At 46.5% G+C, this 25701-nt stretch overlaps 1 protein-coding gene across 4 annotated transcripts in view; it reads right to left on the bottom strand.

The window, feature by feature from the left end:
- LOC120905836 (irregular chiasm C-roughest protein-like) overlaps positions 1 to 18556 on the bottom strand; it is an 80261-nt gene extending 61705 nt beyond the window's left edge. The window contains exons 1-2 of one of the 4 annotated variants that reach the window (XM_040317059.1): positions 18094 to 18556; positions 14544 to 15102 (exon numbers count right to left, since the gene is read on the bottom strand). The gene's annotated coding sequence lies outside the window, so the exon portion shown is untranslated. Of the gene's footprint in view, positions 1 to 14543; positions 15876 to 18093 lie in introns of all 4 variants that reach the window. The other 3 variants (XM_040317058.1, XM_040317057.1, XM_040317060.1) reach the window with 3 other exon arrangements.
- Positions 18557 to 25701: the final 7145 nt, after the last annotated feature.

Here is a 25701-nt window from a genome sequence, read left to right as displayed (position 1 = left end):
CCATGTACCTAAATATAAAGGACATGATACATTTCTTAAATTTGATATATTTTTCCTAGCAATCCACGGGGTTTGGAAGTCTAATTTTTTGCCTTTCCTAATGTTATAGCATCTACTTTAAAGCAAAAATACTACCAGCATTGAAATTTAAAATTAAAAAAATTAAAAAAACTAAAATCTTCATTCCGGTCTGCTTCCACTGTGCAATGGTTGGAAAATTAGGAATTGTCTAGTGTAATTCAATTACAATTTCTAATAAATGAAACACACAATTGTTTCACTTACTATCACAAACATGATGTTGTCGTAGCTGAGCTGAAGCTCAAACATTTGCAGTTTCAACTGCATCGATTGTTTAAATACACGTTGTCAGGCTCAAGATGTTTTAAATATTAATGCAATGCAACTCCCTATCAAGAAGTGCTTCCCCTTCCCGCCGAAACAATCAAAACATCCTTTTAAACGTCGTCTGCAATGGCCGACGTTCCTTGAACGATTGTGCCACATCAAACAGAAGGCAAAAGCGGCATTCGCCCCCAAAAGCCTGCGATAGTGTGCACTGCTGCAGCACTCAGCCTCCACGCATCCATCAGTGAGTGTGCGCCCGGGACCGCGTGCTGTTATGGCAAGCGCATGGCTGCCCCGATCATGACCCAAGCTCGAGTGATAGCTGTCCAAATAGAGTGGGCTCACTTTATCATCCCAAAAGCAAAGTGCGTACGCTGCCGCCGCCGCATTGCATCGGTTCAACGGTTGTGTTCGCTTGCAAATGCCGTCCGGACGCTCCGGACACTTTGGCAAACATTGTACTTTTTGTGGGACGAGGAAATGGGGTGGGGGGTGGGGGGGAAGGATATGAGGGTCGTTTTTAAGCACGGTCGAAAGATGAAAGCATCACCGGTTGGCGTTTTCGTTTGTTTCGTCCGGCGCTGCCAAACGGGTTCGATTGGTTCGGCGGGAGCCTGTCCGGAAATGGATAGGCTCCTGTCCCGTGTGTTCGGGAGGCATTCGCGCTCCAATACCTGTACTGTGGACGAGTGTGTGTGTGTGGGAGTGATTGGTTTTGTCGCTTAGAATGGCTCCTGGGTAAGCGCTTAATAACCTCGAAATGGAGGAGGTAGCGACCGAGCAGCAGTGTTACAGATGAGAAAAGTGATATATGAACCTTTTCGGGGGAAGTTCGGAACCTTGTTCCTTGTGTCTTCTGTGGGCGCTTGCATGCAGAGAGCAGATCTGTGTGTGTGTGGGCTAGCTAATTGTGGCGAACATCAACAACCTTTCGCCGAAACTGTGCCACTCGGTTCGATTGTCTGTGACGAGTGTGGGCGTCAAATGGCCATGTGGTCATGTTGCGACTGATGCTCATTTTGAGCACTAAATTCGGCGAAAACGCCTCCCCACGCCACTAAATGGCTGCAATCGTGGGGTGCGGTGTGTGTGTGTGTGCGATAGTATGCAGCTGGAATGTGGGTGGATGTTTGCGCTGCGATAAGACCGTGCGGGAGCAAACCGAGCCAGCAGCGCAAAAATAACTAATAACAAGTCAATAAATGGCATCAAAAGCACTGCTCGAATGCAGTTTTAGGCAGTGGCAGAGCGTGGGGCAGAGGGGGGCTTTTCAGAATCGAATTAATTTCAATTAAACAGCCCAACTGCGTTCCCTTTCCAGCTGCTAAAGTTTTGTACGGAGGCAACACAGACACCGTACGGGAAGGGCAACAATTGAATGAAATCTGGGCTCCATTACCAGCACCACTTTATCACACACATGCACAGCCAATAGTGGGCGTTTGATGTAACCTTTACCCTCCGGGTGCAAGCGATACATCTCCCACACACACGCACATGGTCCCCTTGCTTGCGGGAAGCATATGTTCACTTGTCCGAGGCCAAAAACCGATTCTTCGCATCATCGAAAAATAATTTATAGTTCAGCTAGAGGCACACCACACACACACACACACACACACACACACACACACACACACACACACACACACACACACACACACACACGATCCATCATGATTTAGTGGCAGACATTAGCAGAGGACGCTCTTGCTTGCCGCGTCCGACGCTGAACGTTGGAAATGGTTGGAGAGAACGACCCTTAGGCATCCCGGGGAGGGCTTTTTTTTCTTGGAGCAGATTTTGCCACGATACTTTCATCTTGCCAATAGCTGTGAGTGAGCATAAAAACGGTGCTGAAACGCGTTCGAAATGCTGGAGGTCATTGCTGGCCGATCACTTCGAGTTGCGGGGCCTGGGCGGGGAAATTAACAAGCATTGGGAGAGTTCTGTGGGAAGCGTTTTGAAAGGAACAAGGATCGATGGAGGGGAATGCAAGAGACCAGAAGAAGCAGTTGATAATTCTTGGGAGCGAAAAAGAGAGAAAGTGAGAGGGTAGGCGAGAGAGAGAGAGAGAGAGAGAGAGAGAGAGAGAGAGAGAGAGAGAAAGAGATAGAAAGCATAAAGAATCTCCCAATCCCAGCCAAAGTCGTCACTCGATACATTCTTTGAAGATAAATGATGTATTGACGATACCGGTTGTACCGAAGAAGCGTCTGCTGAATGATGACGACCTCGCTGATGATGCTGCTGCTACCAATGATGATGATGATGATGATGATGATAGAAAAGCAGATGATAATAACGAGCCAGTGCCGGCTGCTTCCGGCTGTGATGTCCCGATCCGGAGGAGGCAAAAATGAACCCAAAATAAATATCCACCTCGTGAGGTCTTCTCCTCTCCACGCCCCCTTCCCACTCCACACCACCGCCTCGGGGAAACCGAGAATCGAGAGGACGAGGCACGTCGAAATCAAAGTAAAACCCCTAGATGAAAGAAAAGTTGAAAAATCGTCTCGCACAAAAAATTTCCTCCAACGATGGACGGTCTTTCAGGCGTTTGGATTTCGCCGCTGCTGATGAGCATTAGACGAGAGGGCACTCGGGATGACACTCGCCACTGCGGAAGGGCGCCCTGCATCGGTATTGAACTTGAACACGAGCGAACGAGCGCTCAGTGGTGGAAAGGCAACCAAAAAAAAAAAAAAGGGAAGAACGAAAGAAAATCGGGAACGAACCGAAGTACCCAGAATCCCAATAAGCGGATAGTGGAGCCTAATAGGATGAGGGAAATTTGTGACTCGTCTAAAATCGGATCAACGTGTGGAATGCGTTCGTGCGGGGCACGGTCCTCTTCCCTTTCGTTGGTGGTTTGAGGAAAGGTTTGGCTTTTTTCAATTAAAGCGTTCTGTTCTCTTCACCAGACACATGACAGTTCGCGCTCGCCAAAAAAAAAGAAATATAAAAAACAAAAAAGGAAAGCAACAACTTCCTGGTGCACAGAGAGACAGACACACAGCCACACGAAACACACACACTGAGGAGCAATTATTTCAGTGCAAGAAGCGTGTCATTTCGATCGTTTAGTCAAGCGGAAGTATGAACAAGCGGCACCGAAAGACGATTGCGCCATCAGGCCCGGGACTAGTGCCGGACCGGTTCGGCGCTGCCCCCTGTTTGGGACCGGGGTTTGGAGAATGCACTGTGGCGTCCATAATCCGGCAAGGACACTCTACAGACACACACACACACTGTGAGAGAGAAAAGAGAGGGCAAAAATCATCCACATCGAGTTGGCCGGTTGTGGCCCGGAGGCTTTTCATTTTTCGCCTTTGTAGTATGGTGTGGAAGGGCTTTGAACAACAACAAAAAAAGGTTCGGCTTGTTTCGGGCTCACCGGTGCCTTCAAAAGCAGATTAGTAATGGAGCAGCAGTGACAACAACCTGAATAGCATACATCTACACACCCACACGTTCACAAAAACACTCGCATCCAAAAGTTCTCACAGCAAATTGTTATGATGCGACGCATTTCTACACAAAATACTTGCCACGCAAAAGTGTTTTTCGACAAACGAGACGTTGGGTGTTATTTTTTGGTTTTGTTTTTGAAAGAGTCGTCCAGTTTCTGGGTTCGTTCCATGGCGATCAAAGTTTGAGAGAATTCGAACGAATTAAGACAGCAGCCATTTCAAACACACTGTTCTGTACGGTGACACATTTTTTGTCTATCAATTTGAACCGTTTTTTGGCCGCCATTTTGTAGAACCTTGAGCAAACTGTGCAGGAGATGCATCGCTACGTAAACTGGTGCCAGCAGATTGCAATTCCAATATCTTATTACAGTAGCAGTCTTGCAGGCGAAGATTTCACCAAAATACTGGCAGGACTTAGGAAATTCGAGCAATAACTTTCCTATTAGATTTTGCAATTTGAAATAACTTAATAAGTTTACCATGAAAAAAAAAACTCATATCAGATAACTGAAATCGTTGCTGTTTACATCTTCTTGCCTTTCGTTTGCTTTCATTTTCGTGATTCAAAGTCCACACCACTTGCAAACCATCTCTGGAGGCCAGTTTGAACAGAACTCTCGATTTCCCACACGAGTTTTCCGTTTTTTGCCACATGTGCCCTTCCTTTGCAGGTGCATCCCCGTGAAAGACGGAAATTGCTTCAACCGCCCCCCATTTACCGAACACCTTTGACCTTTGGTGTGCATGTGAGGATGTCGAGAGAGAGAGAGAGAGAGAAAAAAAAACCAACACCCACCTTAGTGCTCAATCGCTCCGACTCGGCCCCGGGACGCACAAAAGGGGAGCCGGGGAAAAAAATCCCTCCACTGGGAATGGACGGGAAAATTGATTCCAACCGATACCGGGTATCGAGTAGATGACCACGGTCGTTATTATCGGTGCCACCTGGAAGGCAAATTGTCGCGCAAGCACTTTCCGTTGTCCACTACACGCGACCCGCCAGTGCCAGTTGCGCATCAGGTGCGAAGCCTGTTGGGCCTGAACAGAAATGCTTTCGCACGCGCTCTCTTTCCCTACTTTTTCTCTCTCTCTCTCTCTATCAAACACAGAGTTAAAAAGAAGAAATAAAAGAAGGAAAAAAAACCCCCTAGCAAGAGCTCAAAATGTAAGCTACTGTTGCATGACGGCGAGGATTTGCACGCTCGTATCATTTCCATGGAGGCGCATGGTGGCGCGTAAAAAATGGCGCTTCATAAAAATCAAAAATAACCTCGCGACCCACCCATCCCATTGCACGGGCCGGGCTACAGCTGTGGCGTGTATGCGACGATGGCCTGCCCGCCAGTACTGTACCGTTTTGGGGGTGGGGAAGGTAGGAAAAATGAAAAATTTGCTCTCCGAGAATTTATCAATGGGATTTCGGGGAAGGTTTTTTTATTATTATTATTATTATTATTATTATTATTGCTGCTGCTGTTGGTGCGCTCACAGAACACGCGCACAAAAGGTTCATTGATGTGCGTATTTGTGTGTGTGTTTATCATGTTTTGGCTTTCCGCACTGCAAGGACGGAGCAGCACGAGAAGAATTAAAACCCAATGAATAGTCCCATTGATTGTGTTATAAATATGGCAACAACAAAAGGGAGAAGATAATAAAAGAAAACAACAATCCAGGTGGGTTTGCAGAGTGCGTGAAAGCAGGTGCCCAAGCAAAGGGCACCTTTTGCGGCTAACCTTGAGCTGGTGGGATAGCGGATGTCCTTATCCGTTCTTCATGAATCTTTTAATTTGACCAACATTATCTGCTGCCCAGCTCAATATCGAGACCTTGGGAAGCCATCTTCTTGATGGTTTCCTAATTTCTTGCTCTAAAAATAAGAAACGTTGCGCTTTATTCTATTTCACTCTTTCTCTCTCCCTCTGTCTCTCTGTATCTCAGTCTTGTTTTTCTTCTCAGTGGAAAATTCTTTCCACGCTGTTTGCTCATTTCCAATTTTAGAATAAAAAAAAACGGCTTCAAAAATGACAGGCCTAAAGGTTGCCAAATTTAAAAAAAAACATATAAAATTAAAACCGAACAGGAAAATAAGAGATAGCTCTGGAAGCAACGACAGCCCCGATACAACGCTAAGACGGGGCGCAGCTTCTTGGCCAGGCGGAACAAATCACTTTCCATGCGCCACAGTGAAAAGAAATTTATAATTAATAATTAAAAATGGAAATTAATAGCTAGCTCAGAGTACTTTTCTCCCTCATCTTTCTTTTACCACTTCCCCCCCCCCCTGCCCTTAAAAGCTCCACCGGTTTGCTTGCGTTCACTTTCACATCATGCTGCTGTGCTGAGTGAAAAGTGAACGTGTCAATACTGCTTCCGGAAAGGTTTTTTTTTTGCGTTGCTTCTTTGTTGCTCTTCTGTTTGCTCTCTTGCCAATCTCTTCACATCCTCCCACTTGGTGTCGCATTTCCTTGACACAGCTAATGCTATCGAGCAGCAGCGGAAGTGCAAAAAAAAAACAGCACACCAGAACAAGAGCTGCCCGATAAAAATGGCCGACTGCCGCTGCCGACGGCCGACGCGAGGGCCGTTATTAATCGCGAATAGCTGCCCTCCCTGCCCGTTCCACCGGGGCCGATGCAGAAATTAAATTATCGTAACCGAGTGGATGGGGCTCTCGAGCAGTGCGGCACAGCACCCCGCCTTTCCTTCCTTGTCTTTTGGGTGAAGTTTTTAGTAAAGTTTGTCGGCGCCCTCTGCTCGCCACTCTGTTTTTCCATCAATATTTTGTTCACTTCCCTCCGCGCGAATCATGTCTTCATTCTGTGCTGCCCCTGCTCAAAAAACGTCAGCACTGGCTGCCGAGACGAGACGTTCGATTTTGTGCGTGCCTTTTTTTTTTTTGTCGTGTAGTATTTTGATAAATATAAACAAGAAAATGCCTTCCCGTCCTACTCGCTCCCTCGTCCCTTGCCCAAAACGTCGTGTGCCATGGAAGCGGGGGGGGGGGGGCGGACAGTAATGATGGAAAAGAGATTCAATTATCTAAAACACGGGAAGCTCATCTCGGTGGGGCGAGCCAAAATTGAGCCAAACAGTGTGGCGCTCGCGCGCGCATATCGGTTCCATTAGCCGGCTCGCGGTGTCTGGATGGCTTTATGCCCATAAAACACCACCACCAAGTGCCCCAGTTCCCCCTTCGTCAGCTCACATGCTAATCCGCGGAGCTGCAACAGAACGTCTCTAAGCGGCTAAGAGCGAGCGCGAAAGCGAAATGTTAAAAATCCGATCCAAAAAAGCAAAAAAAAAAAAACCAACGGCGGACGGGGGTAAATTCAGCAAAGTTCGATGAGCGAACGAGCTGCGGCGAGTGTTTATCGATGAGGTAAGTAATCCCGGGTGCCCTTGTTGCCACTTCGTCCTGCTTTGTTGCTACCGCAAAGTGTGCTCGTGGTTCTTTCTCTTTCCCGATTTTTCACTCCCAGCGCCCCATTTTTCGCTGGAGATGAAAAATTTAACACTATTTTTTTATGTTGGGCTATTGGGCATCCATTTTTCTACCCATCATAATGCTAGAGAAGATGATACACACACACACACACACAAAATCATCCCACAAACAGCAGAGCAGACAATTCATTCCCTTCCGGAAAAAAGGGGTGCGAACGAAATGCATCACCTTCGTCATCCGCTGCCATTTACACAATGCCATCGTGCGGGGGCGAAGTGGGATGTGAAAAATAGTCAATCACTTTGTGTGTGTGTGTGTGTGTGTGTGTGTGTGTGTGTGTGTGTGTGTGTGTGTGTGTGTGTGTGTGTGTGTGTGTGTGTGTGTGTGTATGTGTGTGTGTGTGTGTGTGTGTGAAAGAAGCATAAATAGGCAGCTGCAGCTGCACCAAGCAACAGCAGCCGCAGCAACAAAAAAAAAGAACTCTATTTGTTACTAGCAACGAGGGGTGCGCGAAGCGCGAGAGGCAGCTCCATATTTCAAAGCGAAAGGCAAGGGGCGATCGGGTGACGCCTGTGCATCACGGGATGCATTTTAATAATCGACAGCAACTGCTTCCCGTTTGCCACGGTTAGTGACGTGCAACTTGGTGGAGGGTTTTCCGCGGGAAGCTGTTAAGCAGCGCGTAAACATAAGTACCGATAAGTTGGATGGCAATAAATTAATCTTCATAAGAGCAATGAAGGTGAAGTGCACACCGTGAAGGGGTGTTTTGAATTTTTGTTTTCCACTTTCCTACTTTGCTCTTCCAAGAACAGCGTCAAGAAATGTCGTCCCCGTCGATGTGTAAGGATCGGTTTACATGATTGCGTATGTGTGTGTGTCTTTTTCTTAAATTTCCTGGCTTTTGAAGGGGTTCGAAAGAAAACACAATGATCTGTGCTCGCGCCTCGCAGCACGATGAAGAGCGTCAACGAGTAGGCAATATGAATCAGTTTAATTTAGATGTTGGTTAAGGTTCGTCGTCTAATTCCCCTCGGTTTGCGATGGATACAATGTTGTTCGTTGTAAAATGTGAAATTTTAGGAAAATGATGGTGAGGAATGAACTTAGATTCGTCTAAAAGAGTCATAAGAAATTAAATTTGCTTGATTCAATCTAATCGATGAAAAGTCTACATGCTGCTGCTTCGATTCCTAGTATAAAGACCTACCACTCGACGATAGTTTAATTTATTTATTTTATGAGGAATTTCCATTTCATATCGGCTAAATACTTAACGTTTCTATATGGTGTTTGGATGAAGTGTACAGCACTAAAATGGCTTCTATTTCTAGGAAACGTTTGACCTATAATGATAAATCCACACTTTGGTCCTTCGAGCCGGATTTTAATGCATTTAGCTCCTTACACTAATCAACTGTCATTCCGTAGGATTTTCCTTCTATTACCAATACTGTTAAACTATTGAAATCACACTACAAATTGAGCGGCTCAAAACTAACCTGTTTTGCAGTAGAGTAGATTTTCTCATTTTAGTCCTTCGAACCGGATATTGATGAACCAAAACCGATCGCAAACCTGATTTAAGTCCGCAATATTTTAAAGGTACGTTTTAAATTATGAAGCAAAACTTCTACGATTAATTTTCAAACTTGAGTTATTCCCCCTTTCTCTGCACCCCCTTCCTCTTCCTTCCCCTCGGTCTAATGAAAACCTTTTTTGGAGGCCACTTTAAAAGCCACACACACGCGCACACAAATGGCGCAGTTTGCCGTGCTGTTCGAGCGGCTGCATCTTTACGATGCACTTGCTAATACCGCTTTTCCCGCGAAGAAAAGCGCAGACATTAAATTAAAAATATCACACCCCATATCGGTCCATCGCCAACGTGCCTTTAATCCCCTAGATCGAGCGCGCGCCCCCGCCCCGAAACCCCGCAATTGGAAATAACTCTTTCCGCCTAGCTGCTGCCTAATCCTGCCGATCGTGCACCGGAGCACGTCCCTGGCGAATGCGCTTGCCTAACCGTGAAGATTCAAAACTCGCCTTACACGATGGTTGGCGTTGGCTTTCCAAATGCCATCTTCGTTTGGCATTTGCACCGTCCGTTTGCATGCTGCGATGGAAACACGATCGAACCCGGTCGGTGGTAATGGGCCGCTCACCGAAAAGAACATTTACTGCAACGCACCGCCAGAACAGCCGCTCAAAAAAACAAAGGGCAATTTATAGGGCCCTGTCCTAAAACCTCACGCCAAGCGCGTCGCCATCGCTGGGGCAATGGAAACATAAATAAAACTGCGGCACGGACGGTGGCGAACGCGAGACCTCTCCCTACCGACTAACCCAAGCCGGCCAATTTAACAACGAAATTATGATTTTGCCACCAGCAACAGCGGCTCACGCACTTCGTAGCGTGCGCGCCCTAATTCGACGGCCAATCGCATCTTCATCTTGCAAACCAAACCTGCCTCGTTTCACTGTTTCATTAGAGTTTTTTTTTTTTGTACTGGCTGTAGTTTGCTTTCCGGCGGCTCGAAAATTATGTTCACTTTTCCAATCAAGCAAGCGGATAGCCGCAAAATGCAAGCCTCGGCAAAAGGGAAAATGGGTACACTAGTCCGCCCCCGTCCCCCTTTTCAGCTTCGATCGTGCGCGAAGGCATTGGGAAATGGAATGTGAAAAACTCGGGAAAGAAGGGAATTTTCCCCGGGAGTGTGTTAGCAATCAACGGGAAATATGAAAATGGTAACCATTTGCTGTCGGCGTGTGTGGTCGATGGAGGGAGGGTGAGTGTTTTTTTATTGTTTGATGTTTTCTTCACGCGCACATTTTCACGCATGGTTGACGGAGTCGTTTTGTCGTTTGCCTGGCATGGGCTGTTTCTCGTTGGTTACGTCGTTGGTCTTCATTCGCTTTCCTTTGTGCCGTGGGGGTATTAAGCAATTGACAGCTCGTAATGTGTCAAACAATTTTTGGAACGCGCGCTATGTGTGTGGATGTGGGGGGAAAGGGGAAGCTTACCGCATCGTAAGCTAATGTGTTGTAAAAGTGGAGGAATTTAGAATGCGTGAGCACGTGTCTCTTGCATTCATAGAGTTTTGTTTTGAGAGTTAATAAAAATGATAAAAAAAGCACAAAGCAAAACGTCATTTACATGTCATTTGTCTGCAAAAAATGACAGAAAATGATGACTTACTTTTATCATTACTATTTTTCTCATGTTGTAAAAAAGTTTTGTCTATATTATTGAAATGATCTATCCAAATCAATACAAGCTCTCTCTCTCTCTCTCTTTCTCTCTCTCTCTCTCTCTCTTCTCTTTCTTCTTCTTCTTCTTCTTCTTCTTCTTCTTCTTCTTCTTCTTCTTCTTCTTCTTCTTCTTCTTCTTCTTCTTCTTCTTCTTCTTCTTCTTCTTCTTCTTCTTCTTCTTCTTCTTCTTCTTCTTCTTCTTCTTCTTCTTCTTCTTCTTCTTCTTCTTCTTCTTCTTCTTCTTCTTCTTCTTCTTCTTCTTCTTCTTCTTCTTCTTCTTCTTCTTCTTCTTCTTCTTCTTCTTCTTCTTCTTCTTCTTCTTCTTCTTCTTCTTCTTCTTCTTCTTCTTCTTCTTCTTCTTCTTCTTCTTCTTCTTCTTCTTCTTCTTCTTCTTCTTCTTCTTCTTCTTCTTCTTCTTCTTCTTCTTCTCTTTCACATAGCTGGTCCGAATCAAATTTCTAATGTGGTGTTAAATACAAAAAAAAAACAGAAACACAAATCCGTCATCCACATCACAACTTTTCCTTCCCGTTCCACATTATTTGATATCGTTCCCATCGCAACGCCGATCCGAACCGTGAGAAATCTACCCTTTCGTGTGTGTGTGTGTGTGTGTGTGTGTGTGTGTGTGTGTCGGAGTAGTTTGATGAAATCGTTACAAATTTTTACACCACCAGCCACTCAAACACTCGACAAATCGCTCGTCGCAGTCAATAAAGAAGCTTACGAATGCGGGCCCGGCGGCGTGACGAAACGGGCCCGCGGAACGGATCGTACGGAGTTTCAGACGTTTGCCGCCGAACGTTTGCTGCAGCAGCGCGAAGCACTGCTTGTAAAACAGTAATCGAAATATTACCATGACACCACTCCCGGGCCCACCTTTCCCGGCTTTCCCGGCCTTAATTGCATCTCCCGTCCCTGTGGGCGCATCGCATTTCTAATCGTTAGCGTCGTTTGGGTGTTAAAAAATGGCCCCCCGCACACACACACACATACATGCGTGCACGTTTGACTCAAGATGCTTCAGATGGTGATGGATTAAACGAGATCGTTGTGGGTTAGTTAATGCAGTCATACAGATGTTAGCATTCAGCTGCACCACCATCGGCAGCAGCCAAAAAGAAACTTTATGTCTTACAGTTGTCAGCCAAGCCCAAGCCTAGCAGGCTAATAAAACGCTGCAAACGTCTTACGTCTCACGTCTTGTGACGTCTTAATAAGGCATTAAAGGGCGCATAAAAGCCGAAATATTTTTATACATTTAGCAGCATAGTAAAATTCACAGTAAAAAAAAGATATCAGCCTCCTAGAACCTTCAGTTCTTCTTGCTGGCATTCATTTCAAGAGAAGAGACATTTTCCTTCGAAAGCATATCTGGGTTTTTTTGTTATTCTTGCCCAGATCCATTTCGTTTGCCATCCAGGGTCGGTCGGTACATCGTTATCAACTTTTAACCACCCACACGGCTTATGATATCTTATGAAAAAAAAACACACACACACATACACAGGCTGACGAGTCAAGCAATATTGGACCCTAATGGGTACGGGCCTTGTTACGAGCTGATAAGCAAAAGTCAATGTCAAATTTCGTCCGCTCATTTGTTTGTTTGCTCGCTTCCCACACACACACACACACGCGTGTGAGAGAGTTCCTTGCTTGCATCTTACCTTTCAGCTTCGCTCTCCTCAGTCCTCAGTCGAGCAATGTTTCTGCGTGCCTCATCGGGCCGATCAGGTTCGGCTATATTTTGTTTTTATCTACCTGCCTGCTGCGCTTTCCACCCGCATACCTGGTTTTATTGCACCTTTGTTCTCGTGTCTTGCTTCCTTCCGGTTCGCGGCGTTCTTCTGTGCGGCTTTCTTCGAAATCACTTGCAATATACGCGCCGTTCCCGTGCATGTTAGAGGCTCTTTATGATCTTTATTTTTTGCCAATTTCTTGCTAGCTGCTTCCAGGCCATCCTCGACCCTGCTTTGGTTTTCCTGTTTTCCGAGCCCGGATGGGGCAACGAAGGAGGGGGGAAAACAACCCCCGCGCAACCTAAACGTGCCATCCCTTTAAAAGGTTTGTTTCCCGGTTTTTTTTTGTTCGTTCGCGCAAGGAAGTTTTCTTTTTCCTCCCGCTCCTACCAGTTGTTGTTTCATTAATATCTTTTCCCGCACCTCCCCCTCCACCGTGCATCATTTACGTGCAAGCCATACGCGAATGCTTGGCGCCCTTCCCCTTGCAAACAATTGCCAGTGTTCGTTGGGCAGGATATGGAAAAATCAAACGATGACATACGCAAACGCTCTCGCCCGCCCAAGCAAATTTTGCCTCCTATTCCGTTGCCTAGCTTACTCCCCGTGGGTGGAGGAGTTGTGCGTGGGATTGTGTGTATGTGTATGCTTTTACTTGAGCCCCGCGTGTAGCGCATCGACTTTTGAGGTAAGGATTTTTGTTGTTGCTTCGACTAAATTTTCACCCGTGCAGACGCTTAGAATGCTCAAGCGATTCAGCGTAAAGGTGTGTTCGTGTGGGTGTGCTATTTCTTGTTGTTTTTTTTTTCTTCTTCTTTTGTTTTGCTTCTGTTTCTAGGGCACGTCCACACCCCACGGTACCACACGGTCGAATGGGGGACGGGGGAAAATGCCGAAGCGATTGTACCGGTACACACACACACACACACACACACACACACACACACACACACACACACACACACACACAGTTGTAGAGTAGAAAAAGGGTCCGCGTGCACGGCAGGAGCATATATTAGCGCCCGGAATTATGCAAAGCAGATCAGCCTTTTTGACAGTTCATTTGTGCGGGCAGACAGTGTCAGTTCGTGGGTGGTTTTTAACGCTCACTAAACGGTGCGCAGTATGCTTGAACTATATCATCGTTCAAGTGTTTCGCTTTTGACACTAATACACTGAAGTGTGTGTAGCTGTAAGCGTTGAGGAAACCTTCTTTGAAGTCTTTAGTAGACAAATCATTGTTTTTTAGTTGGTAAAGCGTTAAATTCAAAGATTCGCTATGCGTATACGACGATTTATATGTTTTGGCCTAAATTGAAACAATTCGAGCAGCTGCTCGAATCTCGTATTTTACTTCCAATCTACTTAGCTTGAGTGTAGCTATCGAATAAAGTATATAATGTTTTTCGAGCAACTCGAAAACTGCTCGAAAACTGCTCGAATGGAAGGATAGAGCTAGTGGAGCTGTGCATTTTCGCACCACTTTAGCGTCGCAAGCCAGTGCCAGTCTAATCGCGTCGTAAAACTGGGTAAACCGAACCGTTAAAGACATCCTTACAGCGCCCATTTTGGCTTCGCTTTATCTATCTGTCGGACATTCGTTCAGTAGCACTCCAGTTTGAGTGCACAATTTATACTCTTTAGCTTTAGCACGTTACCCGCCACCTCTCGCTCGTTGTTTTCCTCACCTCTCCTCCCCTTCCTCCTCCCCGTACCGTGCCCAAATTGACCTGAATTCCCGATCTGCTGACACCCGCCGATGGGTTTGTTCGTTGTTCGCCGCGCCGCACCGTGTTGGGAACATTGACGAGGCGAAAGATTGATGCTCCCCCGAGGAAAGAAGGATACGTGACTCCACTCGTTTGCCTCGTGTTTACCACGCCTCCCTCTCCCCCAGCACAGTGCGCCCAAACAAATGGGATCCTTAAGGACACCATCCGCACGATTCCACACCCCAAAGAAAAAAAGGGTCACCTTGCCCCCCCCCCACCAGATCCCCGTGCTAACAGCGGTGGGTAAATAAAACTGACGCTTCCTTACTGCTGGCACGGCGAAGGGCGTTGGGGGGGGGGCGTACCCCCGCACACGTTCGCTGTAAGTCAATAAATCGATCCAATTTCCACCTCAAAATGTTGGTGCGCCATTGCGATTGCATTCCATCGCGCTCACCCGCCCCATTCGCGCAACCATTCGCATCAGTCATTCTCAAAAAAAAAACCTTCCCGAATTGTACCAAGCAAAAAGAGACGAAAAAGAAAAGCTTCACCCGAAACTTACCTTGAATTGTTTCCGAATCCGCGCTGTTCCTCCTGTTTGTGCGCGCTTGTCACAGGATGGCAGGACACTCTTCCGCCCCGCTCGGCTCAACCACTCACAGACGCCCACCCACCCAACACGCACAAACACACACACAGACACACACACACACACGGCACGGTTCGCTTTTGACGCGCGCGTGTTGATTCGATTTCGTGCACACGGTGACTTCCTTTTCAGCGTCCCCGCTTCGGTCGCCACACGTCGTACTTACTTGCCCTTCCCGCACCGTAAGCTGATCGGGCAGGGGCGCGATCAAGAGTTGAAATCCAATTATGCTATTATCTGACCAGCCGAGCGCTGGCTTGAATTCGCAGTCGCGTCGGTAGCAGCGTCAAACTTTACACCGGCACAGGAGCTGTTTTTCCATCATTTTCTTTATTTTTTTTTCGTTACCCGCCACGCGCTCCGGTAGAAGGCGGTGCGCACTTTTTTTTTTTCAAACGCAATTAAAACGTTGCACGTTGCAAAACAAAACGAAAAACAAAAAAACCGAGCGGCCCCAGCTTGATCACATTGCCTGATTGATAGGGAGGATAGGAGCAGCAGATGTAAACGATTAGCGGGTGGAAAGAATAGCTACGCAGCGAGAAAAGGACACCCCCGGAAAAGTGTTGTGCACTTTTGGGGTCGGGTGGATTTGGGCCTTGCTTTGTTTTGCCGTTTTCGCTTCACAATTAAATGCTCTTCCTGCTCTCTATCACTAGGGCGATTGACACTGTGATGAATTACTGCAATGTAGACAATGTTGGCGTGGTCCAGGCAAGTTTGGTTGATTGTTGCTGCTCGTCGCCTCGTCTCTCCCTCCTCCACGTGCAACCACTCGCGGCGTCCGTACGTTTGTGGTTTTGCTAAAAAAGCAACAAAAAAAAAAAACACTCGAACACTCAGTTCACACAGTTTTACGCACAAGGGATCAAACAATTTTTGGGTTTTGCTTTGCTCCGAATGAATTCAGGAGTGAGCGACTTTTTTTTAATGATTTTATTTTTTAAATTTTTTTGTTTTGCACTATTTTTTTCTCTCTCTCTCGTTCACAACTTTTCCCCCTCGCTTAAGCACCACTTCGTTTTGATGATGTTCGGCGCATCGGCTTAAAATAACTCACTACACTTTTTTTCTCACCCTGTTTGCCGTTGGCTGTTGGCGATCTGAACGGCAAAAAAGCACTCAAACACACAAAAAAAAAACACAATTCGTCGTATTCCGGCAAACACCGTTAAAAACGCAAACGAGAGCCACCACGCACCACGAATGTCAAGGAAAACTGTTTGCTTTTCTCTGTTCTCTATGCTGTGAAGCGAAAGCAAGAATAATACGATAAAGAAGAGGTAGCACATTGCGACGGTGACAAATAGAAGAAGGCATAAAAAGACAAACGGCAGGGAAAACACACACACGCACATTTTCTTGCCCTGTCTGCTGCCGCCCATACCAAGTGAAATGAACTCTTAAAGCAAAAAAAAAAAAGAAGGAAATGCCGGCCACTACCATTACTACAACAAAAAAAAAACCCTCTAACACCCTCCTCGTGCTGGGTGTGGGTGGATGGTGAGAATGGTTTACACGCGTGTGTGTATTTTTCTTTAAAAAAAAACTAGAAACTCGTGAAGGCGTTCACGCGCGCGCGCTTGCATTCCCCCTCCCGGAACGGTTTTGCGCGATTTTAGAAATATTTTCTAGCGCAGCGTTGTGTGGGTTGTTCGTTTTTTTTTTTTATTTTAGTTTGCTGTCCCGATTTGTCATCCAACCTGGTTGGTTTCGAGGTGCATAAGTTCCATTTTGTTTTGCCTTTTTCCTTCCTGCCGAGTACTTCCAGTTCCACAATTAGGCAAAGTGCCGTAACGATTGCTTTCCTTGCTGCAAATTGGGGCCACCAATAAGCCCGCACAGTCGAGACATTTGTGGACTGCATTTGCAGCCAGTTCAAAGGGACACTGGTGGCAGGTTCCAGCTCGCTGCAGAACAACTATAAAGCAAAAAAAAAAACAGATCGGAACGGGCAGTAGTAAAAGCAAATGGAGCAAATTTTAGTTTCCATACCATCGCTATTTGTGCGTAACGAGACCAGCAAAAAAAAAAAACAAAAAAATGGCCCAAAACGAGACATCAAAATACAAATAAATGTATGCTCGATTCGTGACACTTTTTCCTTCCACCCGCAAACAAAAAGGGGGAAGAAAATGGAGCCACAAACCAAACAGTGTCACAGGTTTGCTGGCTCGCTCGCTGGCACACCACTCACAGACACAAGTTTTGACTCCACGTGCTTTTGGGCTACTTCAATGTGTTTGAGTTCTAGCGGAGGTTTTAAAGCGTTTTTCCTCCCATTTTACAGGAGCACGAGGTTTCGTTTGCCACATTTTTTGGCGACGTGAACGCAAAACAAATTATTTTTTTCGTAAAAAAAAAAAAACAAAAAAAAATCTCAGCCAGAGCCAGTCGATGCTTTGGGATCGCCCGAAAGCGTTCCCCCTTATTAATTGCACATTTTTAGCAACTCAAGTAATATATCAAAAAAAAAAAATTGTTTTCTGCAAATTGAGAGTTGCAATAAAAATAAAATGTAATTTTAATATTAAAATTTGCAGTACAAAATTCTCAAAAACTTATTTTCGAAGGGTAAAAACAAAAGCGGATAGCGCAAGGACACAAAGGACACACTGGGGGAGCGCCGAGCCGCAAAACCACAAACGCCGCGACACACACACACGACTTCACGCTACGGCCAGGGAACGGAGGTGAGTGTTGACGCGCTGGGGGGGGGGGGGAGGAAGGCGACGAGGTGTTTGATAGTAGTGGATCCGTGGCCGGAGCAGGACATTTTTGATAGCAGTAAGTAAGAAGAGCGATCGAAAAACGTGGCAATCGCCGCCGTTTCGTTGCGTTCGTGCAGTCTGCAAACTGCAACTGCACCGAACGGAAAAACACAAACAGCACAGAGCACAGCTGCATTCGAACAGGGTACGGTTCCATCAACACTTCGCCAGTGCATTTGCTCAGTCGCTTTCTTTGTGTCTGCTTGTGCTGCCTTTTGTTTGTTAGCAAGACCCTTTGCTTGTGGCCAAAACGAACTGCACTGCACAGCGATTTGCATTTGTTTTTTTGTTTTTTTTTTTCTGTTGCACTTTCTACGTGCGTAGTTTACACTTTTGTCGACAAAAAAAGAGAATCCGGCACCAACACCCACACTCAGACACCAGCTCGAAACACGTGCGCAAGATTGTGTTGGCCAGTTTCTTTGGCGCGTTGGCGCGACACTTCCGGTAGTAAACGATTTATTTTTTCTTATTTTCTGTTTGTTTGCCTTTTGCACGTTTGATGCATTTTGCATTAATTCTTTTTATTAATTCACTCTGAACTGCACGGCTTAGAGACGCACCAACACGCACCAGCTTTGCCGGTTTTTGTTTTGTTTTAATTTCGTTTTGGCAAATCAAAACACCTCTGCACTGCGGGCAAACCGTGAGTTGTCTTGGGCCGGAGGAAGAATTCTAACAACAAAACTCACACCGTTTTGTTTTGTTTTGTTGGCTTGCTTGGCTGTTCCGCGATGCCGAAAGGATACACTGCGCGCTTTCGTGCGATACAATGCGCTCGGTAGGACGATTGGCACACACGTTAGAAAGGACCAAATAATCCACGCTGACGTACGCACACACACACACACACCCATGCACACAAATTAATACACACCTTCCACACAGCGGAGAGGGAGCAAACGCCACGACAGTTTCGTGCTGACTGAGCTGCGTTCCGGGCTACCCACTGCGACAAACCCACCATTTACTCACACACAAGCAGCGCGTTCGGCGGCCACCCCGTACAGTCGGTGCGGCAGTAAACGCGTGTGTACAGCGCGTGAGGGCTCTCGTTTCATGGGTGTTGAAGCAAGCGCAAGCGTGTGTGTGTGTGTGTGTGTGCGAGAGAGCGGTCGACGGTGCGGACGACCGGGAGGGCCAGTTCGTTCTGTTGCGTATACACCGAAGCGCTGCGGCGACGCGCGTGAGCGAACCAAACCGAAAGCCGAAACCGTTCGGAAGGGCCCGACGCCCGAGTGCCCGTGAGCCGAAGCTGAACAGGCTGCCCTTCGCACGCCGCCACCGACCGTCCGGCCGCGCCAGGGCCAGGACGGTGCTTTGTGCCGCAACAACACCACGCGTACACCGAACTGTGCGCCGGTGATGACGGCGGGTGGATAAAATTTGCCGTGGTTTTGCTTGAAACGATACGGGCAACAGCATGCAAAAGTATTGCACTAAAAATGGGAAAAGAATAGACAGAGAAATAAGGAGAGAAAGAGAACAAGATTGAGAGAAATAAAGAGAGATAGAGAGAGATAGAGAGAAAGAGAGCGAGAGAGAGAAGCGAGAGAAAGAGAAAAGGGATTAGAAAAAGTGAGGATGTAAAATAAACAAGTTGATAGAAAATATAACTTCCTAACTGTCAAAACTGATCGCTTAACTTCATACAACAACAAATTGTGACAAACAAAACAAAAAAACTTACAATTACTAAAAACATAAATTTGTCATACACGTGATAAACGGTATGTAACAGTTGATAAATAAAGAAAACAAAACAATAAAGAGTAAAAAAACAGAGAAAAGTGAAAACAATTGCGGAAAAGAGGAAAAGGCTAAAGACAATAATAAATCAATAAAGAGAGATATACGAATAGATATAATGAATGAAAAATGCATTGCAAATAGAGACTTTTTCTTCTAGTTCAGGGGCCTCCAAACTTTTCAGCCCGCGGGCCGCATTGCTTCAAAAATCACTATGTTAAGGGCCATTTAATGTTACCTATAATTGATGAGTGAACGTTTAAATCTCATTTTTATAACAAAATACTAACGATACTTGAACAGATTAGTGTTACTAAAGCTTGATTTTTGTCTAAGAAATGAAAAAAAATACAATTTCTTTTGAAAATGTCAAAATAACCTAATATTCTAAATCTGGCAAAGTCATCGGGGCCGCATTTTAAGCTCTTGAGGGCCGCATGCGGCCCGCGGGCCGTAGTTTGGAGACCCCTGTTCTAGTTGATCAATGTAGAGATTGCAAGTTTTGAACAAAGTTCACAAAACCAGATTCGATCTCTTTCCTTGCGTTGTGCATGCCCAACCACTTACGCAGTGCACTATACGACCACGTTGCACGAGGGATGCATAAATGGCAATAAAAAGATAAGTCAAAAGGTGGGGACGCTTTATAATGTGCTATTGAAACCTCACCTGCTGATGTTAGTTAACAGTTCGGATTGCATTGTTTCATTTTTTTTTCTACTGACAAATATAATTTTATTAGTTGAATATGTCTGGAAAAGTGTCCTGTTCAAGATATATTAGTTTTCATCTTAATTTTTATTATAATATTTTTTCCACCCCGTTACGATTGTTTTGTCCCTGCATCCCATAGTACGACGGCATCGTACTGCCACAGACAATGAAGCTGCGATACAGCGGACAGTGCGAAGACGCTGTGTGGATGGTTTTGGAAAAAGCATCGACCGGTTTGCCCTCCTCGCACCGCGCTGCCTTTCCACCCCGGTGCGTGAGACCGTAGCACAGCGGGTAGCGCCGAAGTCGAGCCGAAGTTTGACATGCGCGTGCCTTGCGAGGATCTCGGTGTACCGTTTCGGACGGGGCATATACGCTGCCTTGACGTTCGGACACGAGGAACGTGTGTTTAACGCTTACTGTGTGACACGGCCGTGTCCCGTGTCGGTGTGCTCCAGCGCAAACAGAGTGTGGATGGATGGCAACAGAGATAGAAACAGAGCGAGAGACATGGCGTATAGCTGTGGAGCGAACTCTGGGGTAGTCAAATGGGTTAAATTTTGACCACCGTCAACCAGCACGGATGGCCACGGTGCGCCTACTCGGTACGCAACAAAACGTGCTCCGTGGTATGTGTTGCGCGACTTTCTGTCGCACCGAACCGGAATTGTACCGCGCGCGTTACACCACGATGATTATGAAGTTGTCGAAGGATCGTGTTAGCGTCCCTTGTCTGGCGGGCGGTTAATCTTTCTCCGCGGGCTAAGACAACCGGGCAAAAGAGAATATGGAAAGAAAAAAATGCCCTCGCACACACACACACACACACACACACACACACACGACCTTTTTTATTATTTCCTGCGCTCTACTCCGGTTTGGCGATTTGCGCGACAGCGTTGCCTCGGTTTTGCTCCGTGCAGAAACGCTACGATACGATACATGATGGTTGGGCCCTGCTTTTTACACCTCCGGGGCCGGCAGGATGGATTCCGCGCGTGAGGGGTTAATTAAAACGAGTTTTTATTGTATCGCAATGGCAGGTTTATTTTATTGGTCTTCTTTTTTGTGCTCTTTCTCTCTCTCTCTCTCTCTCTCTCTCTCTCTCTCACACACACTATTCTGTGCGTTGCTTTGCCCTTCTTCGTGCGGGCTTAGCTTAGGTTTGCTTCATGGCTTAACGCACCAAAGCCAACAAAAAAAGGCGCTGGAAGCAAAGAAGGAAACAAAACACACATTCGCACACGAGACGGCCCTTGCGTGAGACTGCGCCAGGAAGCATGTGTAAAATTAATCTCCACAACGCGTTTGCACCAAGCGGGTGCCCTCTCCCGTTGGCTTTTGGCTTCTTGCGGTCCCGACGCTGCGGGACACACTTGAGGCAGTAGTGCCTTGCTGCAGCCGCCCGTTCGCTTAGATGCAGACGTGTAAAAATGAAAGAGTAAAAAAAAAACACGACAAAGCAAATAAATGAAGAACCAAACAAAAATCAAACCAACCTGCAACCTCTTGCCAAGTGCTGCTGCAACTTGGGTGCTTGGGAAAGATATCCCTGTTTTGGTCACACCCGTGTAGAGTGGGTCGTAAATAAAAAAGCCAACAGCAAACGCACAACAAATACGCGAAACCACACTGCGTTAAAGTACGCAGGTTCCGAGCCTATATCTTATCCCGCCACATTCACTGCATCTTGTTGTAACGCGAAACGAACACGTAAAGATGACACAGACAACGAGCCCATTTGTTTGCGAGAGAGAGAGAGAGAGAGAGAGCAAGAGTCCCTTCCTGGTCCTGATATCTGGCGGTTCGATTCTGCGGCAGTGGTAAGGACCTCCTCCAGGGGATCGCGAGTCGGGTGTCGGCTGTAATTCGAGTGCGCACTGTGTGTTTGACTGTAAAATTGTTTTCTAATTTTTTTTTTGTCCGGCTGCCGATCCAGAACCTTTCTTTTTTCCCACCACAAAAAAAAGGCCTGGACGGACACGCCTCCGCGTTACAATGGGTATGGCGCCGAGGCGAGAAAGCGACAGCCGGAGAAAGGGCCAGTTGAAAGATGGAGCTCAGATCGGGCCTTTTTTTTTTTTCGTTAATTCTTACACGACCCACTTCAATCATCGGAAAGGCCTCGTACATGGTGACAAGTGGGCATTTTGGTGCACACAGATGAGGCCGATCGTTCTCTCCCGGGCTGTTTTAAATAGAAGGGCCGAGAATTGAGCTGATCTTTAAATGTGAAAAACAGATTCATTCTTTTCAGTTTCCTTATGTAGCACATCACTCCCAAAGAGTTGAATATTGTATTAAGTGGCATTGAAGGTACATCGTTACTCCGGGACGGCTCGAAGTTTGGGACTCCGGACAGTAAATGCTTCTGCCCATGCGGGCTATATATCACTCCCATTTCCCACATCCCCACAAATAATCGCAACAATCGCCGAATGGCACAAAACAAAACAGAAAACGCAAACAGATCGACAAAGTATCGTGTTGCACATAAAAACTGATGTCCAATAAAAAACACACAAACACCTCCGTTGCATCTTCTCACGCCACGATGACCACGAGGGCGCTAGTAGTGAAGAAGATCGCAAAGCCGGCAAACGACACCAACACGCGCAGATTTGACCGATTGGACGCGCGTAGTGTGCGCGCGTTCGCGTTTGACACCTCTCTGTGCGAACGGTCACTCACCTGATCGGTGGAATTGAAACGCTTCATAAATCACACCCAGCTGACGAATGGTCGTTTTACGGGTGCCGATAACAAAAAAAAAAAAACAAACAAACAAAAAACAAGCTATCGTCCACACGGTCGCTCTCCGGTGACACTTGGGATCAAGTCAAGGTTTGGATATTAACTTGCAGGAGATCTGATCCTGAGTACTGGGCTGATAAAGGACAAGGTGGATTATCTTGATGAAGTTCTGCAACAATAATGTGGTTGGTTTTTTGTGCAAGAATAAAGAGAAGTAGGAGTTTCGATTCTCAGGAGAGTCATTCCAACAGTAAAGTTTACAAAGAGTAGTAAATGTTTTGTTGCATTATATTAGGTGGGTGTTATGTGTTAAACAATAAGATGACAGAAAATCTCTCTCTCTCTCTCTCTCTCTTTCTTTCTCTCTCTCTCTACACACACACACACACACAAACACACACACACACACACACACACACACACACACACACACACACACACACACACACACACACACACACACACACACACACACACACACACACACACACACACACACACACACACACACACACACACACACACACACACACACACACACACACACACACACACACACACACACACACACACACACACACACACACACACACACACACACACACACACACACACACACACACACACTCACAAACTCTTCCCACCAATAGGCCTTTTTGAGGCGAGATTTGAACCTACGCCTCGGACCATTTTCGTTTTATGCATGCTTCTGTGAACGATTTCACTATCCAGATGGCAACTTTTGATCGACTAATAAACGGAAATAAACGATGCAATGGAAGCAATTACCCTAAGCTAAGTTTGACAACACAATCAGCCTCGCTTCACAAAACTAAACGCTTCAATTGATTTGGTAAAATAATCCATGAAAGAGAAATACAAAAAAAACGAACACATTCCATCACATCATAAAGCCAAAACGCTACAAGCGAAACATTTTGTTCCCAATTTCCCGGCGCGATGAGATAATCGGTGCATTTGTTTCTTCCCGCCACCTCCCCCCCCCCCCTCGATGCCTGAAGAACGTTCCCCGTTCCTTTCCCGAGCGCGGGCTGTGAAACGTAATCTCCGCGCGAGGGAACGCGCGATAAACGAGATCCCGGGACGGCAGTTAGCGGTTGCGTGACAAGGGCAAAAAAGGAAAGAAGAAAATCATTCGAAGGACTGATCATGGCCCCTCCGTCCAACCAAAACTCTGAGCCTCCGGTACGGCTTTTCCAAGGTGTCGAATTGAGCAATTACAGCTACAGAACAGAGATCGGAACCGGATCGGAATGGTTTATTGCGCGAAGGTATCGCCGTACGGCGCCCTCGGGCCTCTACGCGCTATCTAATCATCGCCGACGATTGCTTCTTACCGCTCGCAGCAAACAGCACACATCCGGGGATGCGCAGGCCCTCGGAATCGGTTCGGGCTAGGTTTATCAATCGCTGCACAGGCTGCGGCTTAAAGCGGCTGTTTTTTTTTTGTTGTTGTTGTTGAAATATTCTCAAATGCGCTCTCAGCAACGATTCTGGAGAAAGAAAAAACACACACACACACACAGACATACGTGTATGTGGCCGTGTCTCACGGAGTGTGCAGCAGGGGTGTCGTAAAACATGTGGCCGTATACGACGACGACAACAACAAAACGGATCTTCAAGGAGAAATAGAGCAGAAGAAGAAGTAGAATAACATGAATAAAACAAAATATCACGCAACGCATTCCGTGGGGTGCAGGGCAGCGACTGCTGGATCGACCAGAGAAAACGAAAACACTACGCAAGGAGGAGAAGGATGCCACGGGACCGACACATGAGGCCGCGGTCTGTTTTTCGCCCAGGACCGCCGCCTTCCCGGGCCTTCGTAGTCTTCGTAGAAAGAATCGGATCCCGGGACCGTATTCTGGGGGTGCACGGTGTCCTAGCCTGCGCGACAGGCGTTCGGGGTGGTGTCGTCGGCAGGGTCTGTGTTGTCTCTTGTTGTTGTTGTTGTTATTTTTCCATCCTTTTTATTCTGTTTCTTGCGCAATCGAATGCAGGGTATGGGTGTGTTTGTGTGTCTCATCTTCAGAAATGCGTCCTTGCGGGGCATTTGGGCCCCGCTATAGAATCGAATGCAGCGCATTCGCTGTCTCGATGCCCTGGCAGTGTAGTAAAGCGGACATATAAATCCTTTGAAACGCACCACACGCTCTTGCCCGAGACATTGTTTTTACCCTTTTCGGGAAAGTCTGAAAGTCTGCCTGAAAAACACATGAGCATGAGGAGGCAAAATAAACAATGATGGCCACCGATTTTTTTTTTGCTTCAACGGTTGTGGGATACTTGTGTCACTGTTAACGCTTAATGGCAGGCACCAAAGACTTGTGCGCGACTGTGTTTGCTGTGAACATCATTCAAAATTTGTTTGATATTTCTTCAGTTTCTGTAGAATTCTTCACATTCCTTACAACCGGTGGCGTAATCATTTGGACCCACTTTGGTTTAACACTTTTCCCCTCTCTCCACCCCCGTCCAGACAGTACGAGCAATGTGGAAACAGGCTCATAAATCTGCGCTGTACGCTGATAAAGAGAGTGAGATGCCGTCAGCTGGTGTCGATTGGCCGTACAAAATGGGGCTTTTCAAACAGTCGCACAGTCTGGTGGAAATGGGAGAACGATACCAAAACCTGCACCCCGAATGTTCTTCCGGTTAGGTGGGACCTCTCACCTCGATTCCCACAAGCGACGCCTAATTGAAGCGAGATCCTCCTGCTTTGGGCACGGTGATTGATTCGATACGTCGGATGGATTGTGTGAGAGACACCAACGAGCCCAATCAGAGCCTGTGTATGTGGCCGTGTCTCACGGGACCGTTCAATCAACTGTGGATGAAATTGTATCGATGCACGGGTACGTCTTGGGTGGCTGGACAAATTCTAAAGTAATTGGAGGGAGACATTCAAAACATCTTGTCCAGATAGGAGAGATGTATAGGACACGGAACACTTTTGGAGACATCTTCCTTGGCAGAGTCTTCTTCGGGGTAGGCTTCTTATTGGAGCAAATCGTCACTCCAGGAGAGCCTAAAATATTGTTAACATCTTACGAGCCCAT

The sequence above is a fragment of the Anopheles arabiensis genome, chromosome X (assembly GCF_016920715.1).
Source record: "Anopheles arabiensis isolate DONGOLA chromosome X, AaraD3, whole genome shotgun sequence".
In the NCBI taxonomy this organism is placed as follows: Eukaryota; Metazoa; Arthropoda; class Insecta; order Diptera; family Culicidae; genus Anopheles; species Anopheles arabiensis.
The sequence above is the reverse complement of the archived record's forward strand: the minus strand, read 5'-3'. Positions and strand labels throughout refer to the sequence as shown.